Here is a 12384-nt window from a genome sequence, read left to right as displayed (position 1 = left end):
TATAATTGACATACAACATTAGTTTCTGGCATATCATGTTATTTTTGTTAACAAAAATCTATTATGATTAAGAGTCCATCATAATAAATTTATGCCTTTTGACATCTATCATCTCATTTGTTTCTGTCAAAATCTTTGCCAGTTAAGTATTATCTTTATTTTGCAAATGCCTGGCCTACAATCACACCTCCTTATGTGACAAAGACACTCTCTACTCTTTATTTTTCTTTCTTCAGTCTTAGTCATCTTTCTAAGTCTTTGTTGATAGGGTATATTTTACAAAGAGTCAGTAGTATCATTTTTAATGTAAAGAGTAAAAACTATGGCCCTGTATGTTCAACCAGTTGCCTAAGTAGCAGGATGATGGAACAGAAATAAAATATATTAAGAAGGATTAGTAAATCAGGAGAAATTGGCATTTGCCACTGGCCATTGCTAAGGAGATTAAAAAGACACGAAGAACAGTAACAAACTACAATAAACTATTCAGGTTTTAGCATCATAACTGCTAAGTAAATGTTAAAAGGTTGAATAAATGAATGGATGAATTTTAAAATATTTATGGAAGTGACTATAATGATACATAAATCATTGAATACTTATATATGCCGGACAGTATTTTTAGCCCTTTACTTGTATTATCTCTCCCTTTTTTAAAGATTTTAAATAATCTCTATGCTCAGTGTGGGGCTCAAACTCATAACCCCAAGATCCAGAATCACATACTCCATTGACTGAGCCAGCGAGACGCTCCAGTGTTATCTCTTTTTAATCAACATCTAATTCTTTTAGGTTGGTATTATTATTATTCCTCATTTTAGAGATGAAGAAACTGAAGTCCAGAAAGATTAATTATAGTACGGAGGCTCTGTTGTCTAGTCCACTAGTAGCACAGTGGCAAGGTCGTTAGTTACCAAATTTCATAATGCAATCAGCCGACTGTACTCTTCCTTGAGCAAGCTAGGCCCAAGTGCCTCCATTTATCTTTTCTCTTTGTGGTGCCACCTGCTGGAGATGGGACCTGCTCATTACCACCTTTCCCTACTACTGTCTCTTCTAGCCATTCAGTAGTGACTTCCTGTTCCAAAGTCTATCTGCACCACTTGCCAAGGTACCTCTTCAGCCTTAACTGGGGACAGGAATAGGTGGCAACAGGGCTGATAATTTTATACATAACATGGAGACTCTGTCCCAGGGCATGGATTCCAGTCCTCTGGACTCTGGAATCATCTCTCATCTTTGATGTCTTACCCTTGTCAGCCACAGCAAAAACCAGTCCATCCTCTGTCCAGCTCTTCTGCAGTTTATTGACTCTGTCGAAGTCATCAATTCTAAGGTGCTCCGTTAGGAAAAATTTACTACTAAGAAAAATAGACACACCCAATTGTTATTTTTATTTTTATTATTTTAGGGAGGGGGGCAGAGGGAGAGAGAGAATCTTAAGCAGGCTCCATACCCAGGGCAGAGCCGGTTGCAGGGCTCGATCTCACAATGCTGAGATCATGACCTAAGCCAAAATCAAGAGTCAGACACTTAACTGACTAAGCCACCCAGGCGCCCCATAAACACATTCAATTATAATGGCATGATGTCACCAATTGAAAGATGCATCCCTGTTTCAAGAAGTTAAAATGTGTTAAAAAAAAAAAAAAGCATCTTAAAATTGATGAAATATGGCATATAAATGTGTTTTGATAGATTTTTCTAACACTTACGGGCTGTTTATAGCCAGCTTTTTTCATGACCACTGCTTCTATCAACTTGCAATGTTTATCCCTCCCTTTTGGATGCTCTCAACTGTAGCAGCTTTTGTCACAAATAGGCCTTCTCAAAAAACTGGTGAAGTGTGTATATTTTGGGGTGTGGTGGTTCATACAGGAGAAGAGAATGATAGAGCATGCTAAGGAATGGATCCCGTCACAGTGTGGAATGTATCAGATGATAGGGAGTTTAGGGAGGTTCTAGAAATGTTTCTTTTACCACTTTATGATATGTAATATTTCCATCCCCCCAAAAAAAAGTTCCTCCTGCCCCTTTATATTCAATTGCCAGCCCAAATCCCAGCTCCTGCTATCACTAATTGCTTTGTATCACTATAGTTTTAACTTTTTAAGGATTCATGTGCATGGAAGGGCGCCTGGGTGACTCAGTTGGTTAAGCATCTGACTCTTGATCTCAGCCTGGGTTTTGATCTCAGGGTCATGAGTTCAAGCCCCTTGGTGTCCATGCTGGGTGTGGGGCCTACTTAAAAAAAAAAAAGAATTGGGTGGGGGGTGGGGGTGAATGGGTGACAGGCACTGAGGGGGGCACTTGACGGGATGAGCACTGGGTGTTATTCTGTATGTTGGCAAATTGAAAACCAATAAAAAATAAATTTATTGTTAAAAAAAAGAATTCATGTGCATGGAATCAGCAACACATGGTATTTTATGTCTGAGATATTTCCCTTAGCATCATGTTTTGAAACCTTTTCATGTTGCTGCCTGTCTTAGCTGTTAATTCCCTTTTATTGTAGGGTAGAACTCCTCTGGATGGATTGTACAACAATTTATTTATCCATTTATCAGTTTGCATACATTCAGGTTGTACCTCAACCCAACGGTGACACAATTTAGTCCTTCACCATCTAATATGGTATTAGCTGTGGGGTTTTTGTAAATGCCCTTTTTCCAAGTTTGCTTTCTTTTGCTGTGGGTGTTGGATTTTGTAAAATGCTTTTTTTCTTTGTCAATTAATATAGTCACATGCTTTTTCTTCTTTAGCCTATTGATACAGTGGATGACATTGGTTTCTGGATGTTGAACCACACCCTTGCATAGCACTTCGTTAAAGGATATAATTCTTTTCATACATGGCTGGATTCAACTTGCTAATGTTTTGGTAAGGAATTTTGTGTCTAAAGTTTTTGAAAGATGTGGGTTTGTTGTTCTGTACTATCTTTGTCTGGTTTTGGTATCGGGGAAGGCTGGCCTCGCTAAATGAGTTGAGAGGCATCCCCTGCTTTTCCCTTCTCTGAAAGTAACTGCCTAAAATTTGTGTTAATTCTCTTTTATATATTTGGTAACTTCTCCAGTGAATCTATTAGGGTCTGCAGATTTCTGTTAATATCCCACAGATTTTGATACCCTGTGCTCTAATTTTCATTCAGTTCAAAATACTTTCTAATTTCCCTTGTGATGTCTTCTTTGATTCTAGGGGTTATTTATAAGGGTGTTTATTTTGCAGGATTTGGGGATTTTTCTAGATATCTTTCTGTTATGGATTACTAATTTAGTATGTTATCAGAAAACATACTGTGTATGGTTTTAATAACTTTAAATTTTAAAAATTTAAATTTATTGAGTCTTGTTTAATGTCCCAGAATATAGTCTGTCTTACTGCATATTCCAATGAACTTTAAAAGAGCATGTGTAGGGGATTCCTGGGTGGCTCAGTGGTTTAGCGCCTGCCTTTGGCCAGGGGCGTGATCCTGGGGTCCTGGGATCGAGTCCCACATCAGGCTTCCTGCATGGAGCCTGCTTCTCCCTCTGCCTGTGTCTCTGCCTCTTTCTTTCTTTCTCTCTGTCTTTCAGTGTGTCTTATGAATAGATAAATAAAATATTTAAAATAAAATAAAATAGTGTGAGTATAGTGGCACCTGACTGTTTCACTAGAGCATGTGACTCTAGATCTTGGGGTTATGAATTCAAGCCCCATGTTGGGTGTAGAGCTCACTCATTTTTTATTTATTTATTTATTTTTTTTTTTTTTTAAATTTTTTTTTAAATTTTTTTTATTTATTTATGATAGTCACACAGAGAGAGAGAGAGAGAGGCAGAGACACAGGCAGAGGGAGAAGCAGGCTCCATGCACCGAGAGCCCGATGTGGGATTCGATCCCGGGTCTCCAGGATCGCGCCCTGGGCCAAAGGCAGGCGCCAAACCGCTGCGCCACCCAGGGATCCCCTCATTTTTTATTTAAAAAAATAAAAGAGCATGTATGCATTCTGAAATTCAGGGTAGAATGTTCTGTAAATTGTAATTAGCTCATGTGAGATGGATGGTGTTCAAGACTACTGTATTCTTACTGGTTTTCTGTACACTTATTCTATCGATTACTGATAGTACTGTATCGAAATCTCTACCTTTAATTGTGGACTTGTTTACTTCTCCTTTCAACTCTAACAATTTTTTCTTCATGTATTTTGATACTATGTTATTAAGTACCTACACATTTAGGATTGCATGTCCTCTTGTTACTTCAACACCTTAATACCCCTCTTTCTCCTTAATAATATTATTATTCTAAAGTTTACTTTGTCTGATATTAATATAGCCACACTCAATTTCTTTTTACTTATGGTGGCATGCATATCTTCTTTCCCATCCTTTTACCTTTAACTTATTTGTGTTTTTTTATTTAAATTAGGATTCTTGTGAGCATCATATTGTTAGGTATTATTTGTTTTTTTTTTAAGTCCACCTGATAATCTCTGCTTTTCAATTATACCGTTTAAGCAATTTATATTTAATGCAATTATTGATTTAAAGAGTTTGTTACCTTTCTTTGGAAGAGATTAAACAATTAGGAAAATTCTTTTATACTTTATCCACATGTGTAGCATTTCTGTACTAGTCTTAGTCCTTTTGCATAACTTTTCTTCCATATGAAAAACTTCAACATTTCCTTCTTTTTTAAAGATTTATTTATTTATTGTAGAGAGGGAAGGAGTAGAGGGGGAGGGAGAGGGGCAAACAGAGTTGGCACTGAGCACAGAACCTCATGAGGGGCTTGATCTCAGGACCCTGAGATTGTGACCTGAGCTGAAACCAAGAGCCAGATAGCTAATTGACTGTGCCACCCAGGTGCCCCAAGAACTACATTTCTTGTAGCACAGACTCGTTGATGAATTCTCTAAACATTTTTTGTCTGAAGAAAAATATCTTTAGTTTATTTCAATTTTTAATAGATATTTTTGCTGAGTGTAGAATTCTAGATTGATAGTTTTTTCCTGTGACATTAAAAATATCAGTCCTATGTCTTCTAGCTTGTGTCATTTCTAATAGGAACTTTATAGTCATTCCTTCCTTTGCTCCCCTTTACATAATGACTTTTGGGGGGCAGCTTTAAACATATTCCTTTATCATCGTGATATTCTTAGTCCTTTTGACTATGGACTCACAAATATGGTTATGATGTGCTTTGGTGTAGTTTTCTGCTGGGTTCATGAGCTTTTTGGATCTGTGTGTTTTCTAGTTTAATCAAATTTGGAAAAAATTTGGCCATTGTTTCTTGAAATATCCTTCTCCTACCCTTCCTCTGACTTCCTGGGGCTCCAAATACAGGTACCTTAGACTGCTTGGTATTGTTTCACTGGTCACTCATGCTATATTATTATTATTTCATTTCGTTTCAGATACTATGTTTTTCATCTCTAGAAGTTTCTTTTCTTTTTTTTTTTTCCATCTCTAGAAGTTTCTTTTTTTTTTTTTTTAAAGATTTTATTTATTTATTCATAGAGACAGAGAGGCGCAGAGATACAGGCAGAGGCAGAAGCAGGCTCCATGCAGGGAGCCCGATGTGGGAGTCGATCCAAGGTTGCCAGGATCACGCCCTGGGCTGCAGGCGGCGCTAAACCGCTGCACCACTGGGGCTGTCCCATCTCTAGAAGTTTCATTTGGGTCTTGTTTTCTTCTCGTTCTCTCTTCATTATATTTGTGTTTTCCTCTGCATTCCTGAGTAACTGGAGCATATTTATAATAGCTGGTATACAAGCTTTCCTATTTCATCATCTCTGTCATTTCTAGGCTTTTTTATATCGATTGACTTTTCTCCTGGTTATGGGTTATATTTTCTCCATGTCTGATAATTTTATTTGGATTTCAGGACACTGAATTTTTATGTTTTTTGGTGCTGGATTTTGTTATATTCCTTCAAAAAATATTGGCCTTTTATCCAACAGGAAGTTAAGTTAGTTGGAATCATTTGATCCTTTTGAGGCTTGCTTTTCTGCTTTGTTAGGGTGAATCAAAGCAGTCTTCAGTAGCCCCACTCCTTGGGCGATTCCCTTCTGAAGAGTTCATCCTATGTTGGGAAAATGCCCATCTCTGTGTGAGCTCTGGGCTTTGCACGTCCCACTGTTTATGGCGGTTCTTTACTCAGTCTCGGGAATTTCATCCAAATATATGCAGATTAGGATTTGACCAGTGATTTGAAAGGTCTCCTCTGTAGGTCTCTTGAGCTCTCCCCTGAACACCTTTTTTCTTTCTAGTATCCTGCCCCTATAAATGTAGCTTCTTCAATCTGCCAACACTTTTCCCTCAACTCAGTGAGACATTGGGTGCTGTTTAGATTTTCTATACTGATGCTGTCTCCTGGAAGCTGCCTCTGGGAGTAATCCTGGGCTAGGACTCACCTCATTGGTTTTCCTTCTCTTAGGAATCATAACCCTGTGTGGCATGTTGTCCAATGTCTGAAAAATAGTTGTTTCATATATCTTGCCTGTTTTTCTAGTTGTTTATGGTGGGACAGTAGTTCTTGGCAGTTAGACCTTCAGGCCAAAAGCAACAATCCTCTATATTTTTTCACTATTTTTATGACTATTTTTGGAAATGTATACTTCCATATGATCTTCAAGATAATTACCTCCTATTACAAAACCCTGTGCCATAAAAATTACAAGTGAAACATGAAATATATATATTACCTTTTGAAAGTTGACATTTGTGCTGAATGTACAAAAGCAATAGCAAGTTTGCTGATGTGTTGTCAGGAATCAAAGCAGTGTCACTGAATTGCACAAGGAGTCATATTCTTCACCCCCTTGCAGTCACAAACACAAAAGCCAGTTTCATTTTAAAAGTGTTCTTAATAAAAAAGTAAAATTTAACTTTACCAAATCTTGACACGAGTAGACACCTTTTTAATAATCTGCATGATAAAATGGGAAGTACACATAAGCACTTCTGCTGTGTACTGAAGTATGATGATGGTTGGCTTCAGGAAAAGCACTGTAATTGTAATTGTTTGAATTGCAAGCTGAACTAGCTCTTTTTTCATGAGGCACTACTTTTATTTAAAATAATAACCAGCGGACAAATATGATTATTCAGATTTGGGTATTTGGCAGATGTTTTCTTGCAAATAAACAAAATAAGCCTGTCTCTTAGAGAAAACAACTGACAATATTTGTTGCTAGTGATAAAATATGCGCTTTCAGTGACAATTAGCATTTTACAATTAGTAAATTGTGTTTGCCACTATGAGCTTAATAGCTTCCCAATAATTAAAAGGCTTTTCTGATGAGATTCAGGGGGTGATACTAATGGAAGTGATTTTTAAAATATTGTGTAATAAAGTGTGTCAACATTTGGAAGATTCACATGGATCAGTGAACTAATATTTTCCAAATGATCAATGCATGATGTTACAACATGATGCACAAGTAAAAGATCCATTCAAAGTTCAAGATAGGCCAATGGATTTTAATGTAATGGAGTATGAAAAGTTTATCAATATATTGGACACTTGGGTGGCTCAGTCAGTTAAGTGTGTGACCCTTGATTTCAGCTCAGGTCATGATCTCAGGGTCATGAGACTGAGCCCCAGCCAGCTCCACATTGAGTATGGAGCCTGCTTAAGATTCTCTCTTTCCCTCTGCCTCTGCTTCTGCCCCACACTAATGTGCTCCCACTCTCACATTCTCATTCTCTATCTTTAAAAAAATAATTAATTAATTAAAAATTTATCAATGTGGTTTCAGATTGCAGCTTTTAGGAAACGACCACTTGTCATGTTTGGGTAGAGTATCAAAGAAGAATGTCCACAGTTATCTGATAAAGATATTCTTCTCGGGAGGCCTGACTGGCTGCAACTCTTAAACTGGGGTGTCGTGAGTTCAAGCTCCATGTTGGGTGTAGAGTCTACTTAAAAATATTCTCTTCTCTTTTCCAACTGCATAACTGTATGAGGCTAGACTTTCTTCATGTAGTTCAGACAAAATAACATATTACAACAGATTGAATGCAGAAGCAGATATGAGAATCTGTATTTTTTTCTTTTTTTTTACTTAGGCCTGACATTAAAGAGGTTTACAATAATGTAAAGAATGCCACTCTTCTTCCTAACTTCTTTGAAAATATTTTTTGCCAAATATATTATTTATATGGATGTATAGTATATTGTTATTTTTAAATATATTTTTAAAGATTTTATTTATTTATTCATGAGAGACAGAGAGAGAGAGAGAGAGGCAGATACAGGCAGAGGGAGAAGCAGGCTCCATGCAGGGAGCCTGATGTGGGACTCCATCCTGGGACTCCAGGATCACTCCCTGGGCCGAAAGCAGGCACTAAACTGATGAGCCACTCAGGGATCCCTAATTTATTGTTATTTTAAAATGAATTAATAATTTGACATTTTTTCCTGTTTTAACTTCTAGGATGGTAAGTATTGATAGTTCTAACCCATATAAACAAAGCCTTTGTGAAAAATTTTAAGAATTTTTAAGAATGGAAAGGATCTCTGAGCCAGAAAGTTTGAATTATCTGTTCTTATCAAAACATTGGGACCTGGTGCTTTTTAATCACCTTTTCTTTCTCTCTGCTGTAATTGCTTATTTCAGTTTTAAACTTTTAATTGAACAACTTTGGTAAGTTTTTGTTAGGAAATCATATCTTTTGGATCTAAATTTTAATTTATTGCCATTGCGTTGCAGGTAGTATCTTTCACATTTCCTTTAATGCTTTTTGTACCTAAGGTTATCTCTCCTTTCTTATTCCTAATCTTAGATTTTTTTTTCTCCCACTCTTTATTTCATTCAGTGCCCACAACACACTAATAAAACAGTACAAAAGCTTTGGGATGAAGGGAATACAAGGGGAGATGACAGCAGGCAAGAACTGTCCAGGAAGAAGGAAAGGGACTGGTAGAGTGTGTGGGCTGTCCCTCCCTCTAGTTTGATCACTGCAAAAGTTCTAGACAAAGAGTGAGGATTGCTAGCCAATCTCTCTGCCTGGTCATCACAGGGCTCTTGACATTTGTAGATCCGCTAGGATGCGAGCCCTTCTCAAATTTTAGTGTCCTTAAATTCAATTTTGCTTGTGTTACCAAATTTGTTTTGTTTTGTTTTTTATATAATTTTATTTTATTATTTTTTTAAGATTTCATTTATTTATTCATGAGAGGCCCAGAGAGAGAGAGGCAGAGACGCAGGCAGAGGGAGAAGCAGGCTCCACGCAGGAAGCCCAATGTGGGACCCGAGCCGGGGTCCCCAGGATCACACCCCAGGCTGCAGGCGGCACTAAACCACTGCGCCACCGGGGCTGCCCTGTTACCAGATTGGATCAGGCTCTGGAGTAGCTGGCTAACTCTATTCAAAGAAAGGACTGATGCAAAAGCTAGAATGCCAATTTAATAGTTTCCTAACAAATGAACCAGATTACCTATGTCTACTGATCAATGCATTGCTTTTTTTTGCATGCAAATGTTTATTGTTTCCTAGAGACTGCTTTTGGAGATGCATCTGTGAGGGAATGAGGAAGGCAGAGTTTGGCAGAGGGAGTTGCAACTGAGATCTCCTGTGACCCTATGGAGAGCTCTGTGGTGAGAATGACCCTTTGAGATGCTCTAAGTTGAAGCAATGAGCTGGGCCTCGGAATCTCCACATCAGTCGATCATTGGTTATGGACACCCTCTGAGAGGGCCTGTAACTGTGGCTGAGGCAGGTCCCTGCAGCCTGAGGCTTTGCCTAGTGAGGGATGTGGTTGTGCACCCCCTATTCCCAGAAGATGGGGGATGGGTCTTTTGGCTCTAAAGAGAGGTTCTGGGCAGAACCCCACAGCATTCACTACAAACACATTTGTTGTAAGATACATCTTGAACTTAGAAACATTAGAAGTGAAGAAAGTGCACCTTAAGATAAGAGTAGGATAAAAAAAAAGATAAGAGTAGAAATATGGTCTAAGGATTCAGTAGTGTTTTTTGGTATACAGATGCAAGCTGAACTCCAAGGATGAATCCAAATAGAGAATTAAAAATCCAAAGGGTCTCAGGAATTTTCTCCATTGTCTCTCATTTTTGACTCTTTTTTGCAAATCTGCTTTACTCTTCTTTCTTGATATTCCAACTCTCTTTGCTGAAGAGTTTAGCAAAGCCCGCATGGGTAGTGGATGATTACCAGTACTGTGCTGGTGAATATGTAAAATTGGCTCTCTGGCAGAAAAGAGGTGTGCACCTATATTCATGTAATTTTTACTGATATAAAGGATATGGAGGACACAATTGTAGGTAATAATGGACTATACCATACTCTTTTTTTTTTTTTTAAAGATTTATTTATTTTATTTATTTATTTATGATAGACATAGAGAGAGAGAGAGGCAGAGACACAGGCAGAGGGAGAAGCAGGCTCCATGCTGGGAGCCTGACGTGGGACTCGATCCCGGGACTCCAGGATCGCGCCCTGGGCCAAAGGCAGGCGCTAAACCGCTGAGCCACCCAGGGATCCCCTATACCATACTCTTTATTGTAATTCCATATAGCTAGTTGATTCTCACAGGATTCTTTAATTGATTTTTGCAGAACTCTTATGTCCTCAGCCAACCTGTAGTTATAAAGGATGAATGAGCCCCGCTCTGACATGAATGCTGGTTGATATCTCTGCTTAAATTAATGAATAAGACAAAAGTGAAATAACAAAGGTGCATGTTAGAACTTAATTTGTTTGCCATGTAGATGACTTCTTTATTCAATCAGATAATAGTTTCTCAAGTCCTGGAAGAATATCTCCTCAAGTCTTTTTCTTCTTTACTTACTGTGCAACAGTTGTTTTTGATAGGAGAGAGATTTTGCTCCTCAGGGGACCTTTGGCAATGTCCAGAGACATTTTTGGTTGTCACAATTATAGAAGGGGAGGGTGTTACTGGCATCTAACAGGTAAATAGATGCCAAACATCCCTCTCCCTAAAACAAATTATCTGGTCCAAGGTTGAGAAACTCTGATCTGTATTATTAACATTGTCTCCATAACACTTTAAAGTTTAGAAAATCAACAAGATAATAAATCAAGTCCAGATTTGTAGCATTTGCCAATTTCAGTGGTGTGAACATTCCCACTGTGGCTGATCTAAGGTACCAATATCACATCTTTAAGTGCGGAGTCATTGAAAAATATGTAGTAGCACATGTTATATGGAATTTCCACCACAAAGATACAGTAGTTATAACTAAATCCAAGAGCATAAATTATAGTAAAATATAGTAATATAATTAGTAATACATAATAGGTTCTGTGTATTTATTACCTGTATTTATAATGTACTTATGTAAATAAACATTTAATTTTTAACAATGGCTATGCTTAACAGCTGACTCATAAAATTCTTAAAAGATTTAGCAGTTTGCTCTTGCAGGTCAGTATAGACTGGTCTGGCTCCAGCTTGGCACCAAATGGCTACCCACCACTCTTGAATTCACATTTTATATTACCTGCATCTTAGAAAGATTGACCCAGTTCCAATGCCAGTTTTCTAAGGAATGGACTCTGGTTGGTCCAGATTGGGTCAGGTACCTGCAGGTTTGTGAATGTAGCTGGATCCAAAGGAAGTCTATTCCCATCCATTAGGAAACTTCTGGAAGCATCTCTGTGAGTGGGAGTGCACCCTCAGAGGAGTCTGTAACAGCACTACAGACACTGGCACATGCTTCCTCCTCCATTCCTGTTTATCAAGACTCCATGCAGAAAAAGTTTCTGACTCATCCACTGTTTCCTTCCCACAGAGATTTCAAAATAATGTGTTAGATCAGTGGTTCTCAAAGTGTGGTCCTTGGATCAAAAGCAGCTGCTTCACTTGGGGTCTTGTTCAAAAAGCAAATTATTGGGCATGATTCCAAGCCTCCTCACTGAGCTATTCTGGGGATGGAGGCCAGAAGTCAGGTTTCAAAAGGTCTTCCAGGTTATTCTGAGGCAAACTGAAGATTGAGGCCACTGTACTGGATTATCTAATTTAAACAAAGTTACATTCTGTTCTTTAGGACAGCAACAAAACAAACCCAGATCATCCTGATTAAATTAGGTATTTCTTCCAGTCTTCAGAAATGACAAATAATCTCCCTTTGGATGAGTTACTCTGGCGAGCAATAATCTCATCAATCTTATATTGATTTTTACTATTTCTTCTCTAGAAAATGACTGGTCTTTTATTTCTGTGAATACTTTATTGTAACCCCATATACGCTATTAAGTCATATTTATCCGACATAATTTAACTTTTCAGGATCTGTTTCTTGATTCTCAAGAGTAGGGACTTCATTTTGTATTTGGTTTAGGTCACAGAACCTAATGTAGGACAGAGCTCACAGAAGATACTTAAATGTTGGATGAATAATCATGAAGATTTACACAAA

The 12384-nt window shown here is 37.9% G+C and overlaps 1 long non-coding RNA gene across 2 annotated transcripts in view; it reads left to right on the top strand.

Moving 5' to 3' along the window:
- Positions 1–10290, top strand: part of LOC140633355 (uncharacterized) — a 49238-nt gene extending 38948 nt beyond the window's left edge. The window contains exons 4-5 of one of the 2 annotated variants that reach the window (XR_012030969.1): positions 2763–2880; positions 9482–10290. This is a non-coding gene — a long non-coding RNA (uncharacterized lncRNA). Of the gene's footprint in view, positions 1–2762; positions 2881–8419; positions 9055–9481 lie in introns of those variants that run through there. The other variant, XR_012030970.1, reaches the window with a different exon arrangement.
- Positions 10291–12384: the final 2094 nt, after the last annotated feature.

Source organism: Canis lupus, chromosome 5 (assembly GCF_048164855.1).
Source record: "Canis lupus baileyi chromosome 5, mCanLup2.hap1, whole genome shotgun sequence".
NCBI classification, from domain to species: domain Eukaryota; kingdom Metazoa; phylum Chordata; class Mammalia; order Carnivora; family Canidae; genus Canis; species Canis lupus.
The sequence above is the reverse complement of the archived record's forward strand: the minus strand, read 5'-3'. Positions and strand labels throughout refer to the sequence as shown.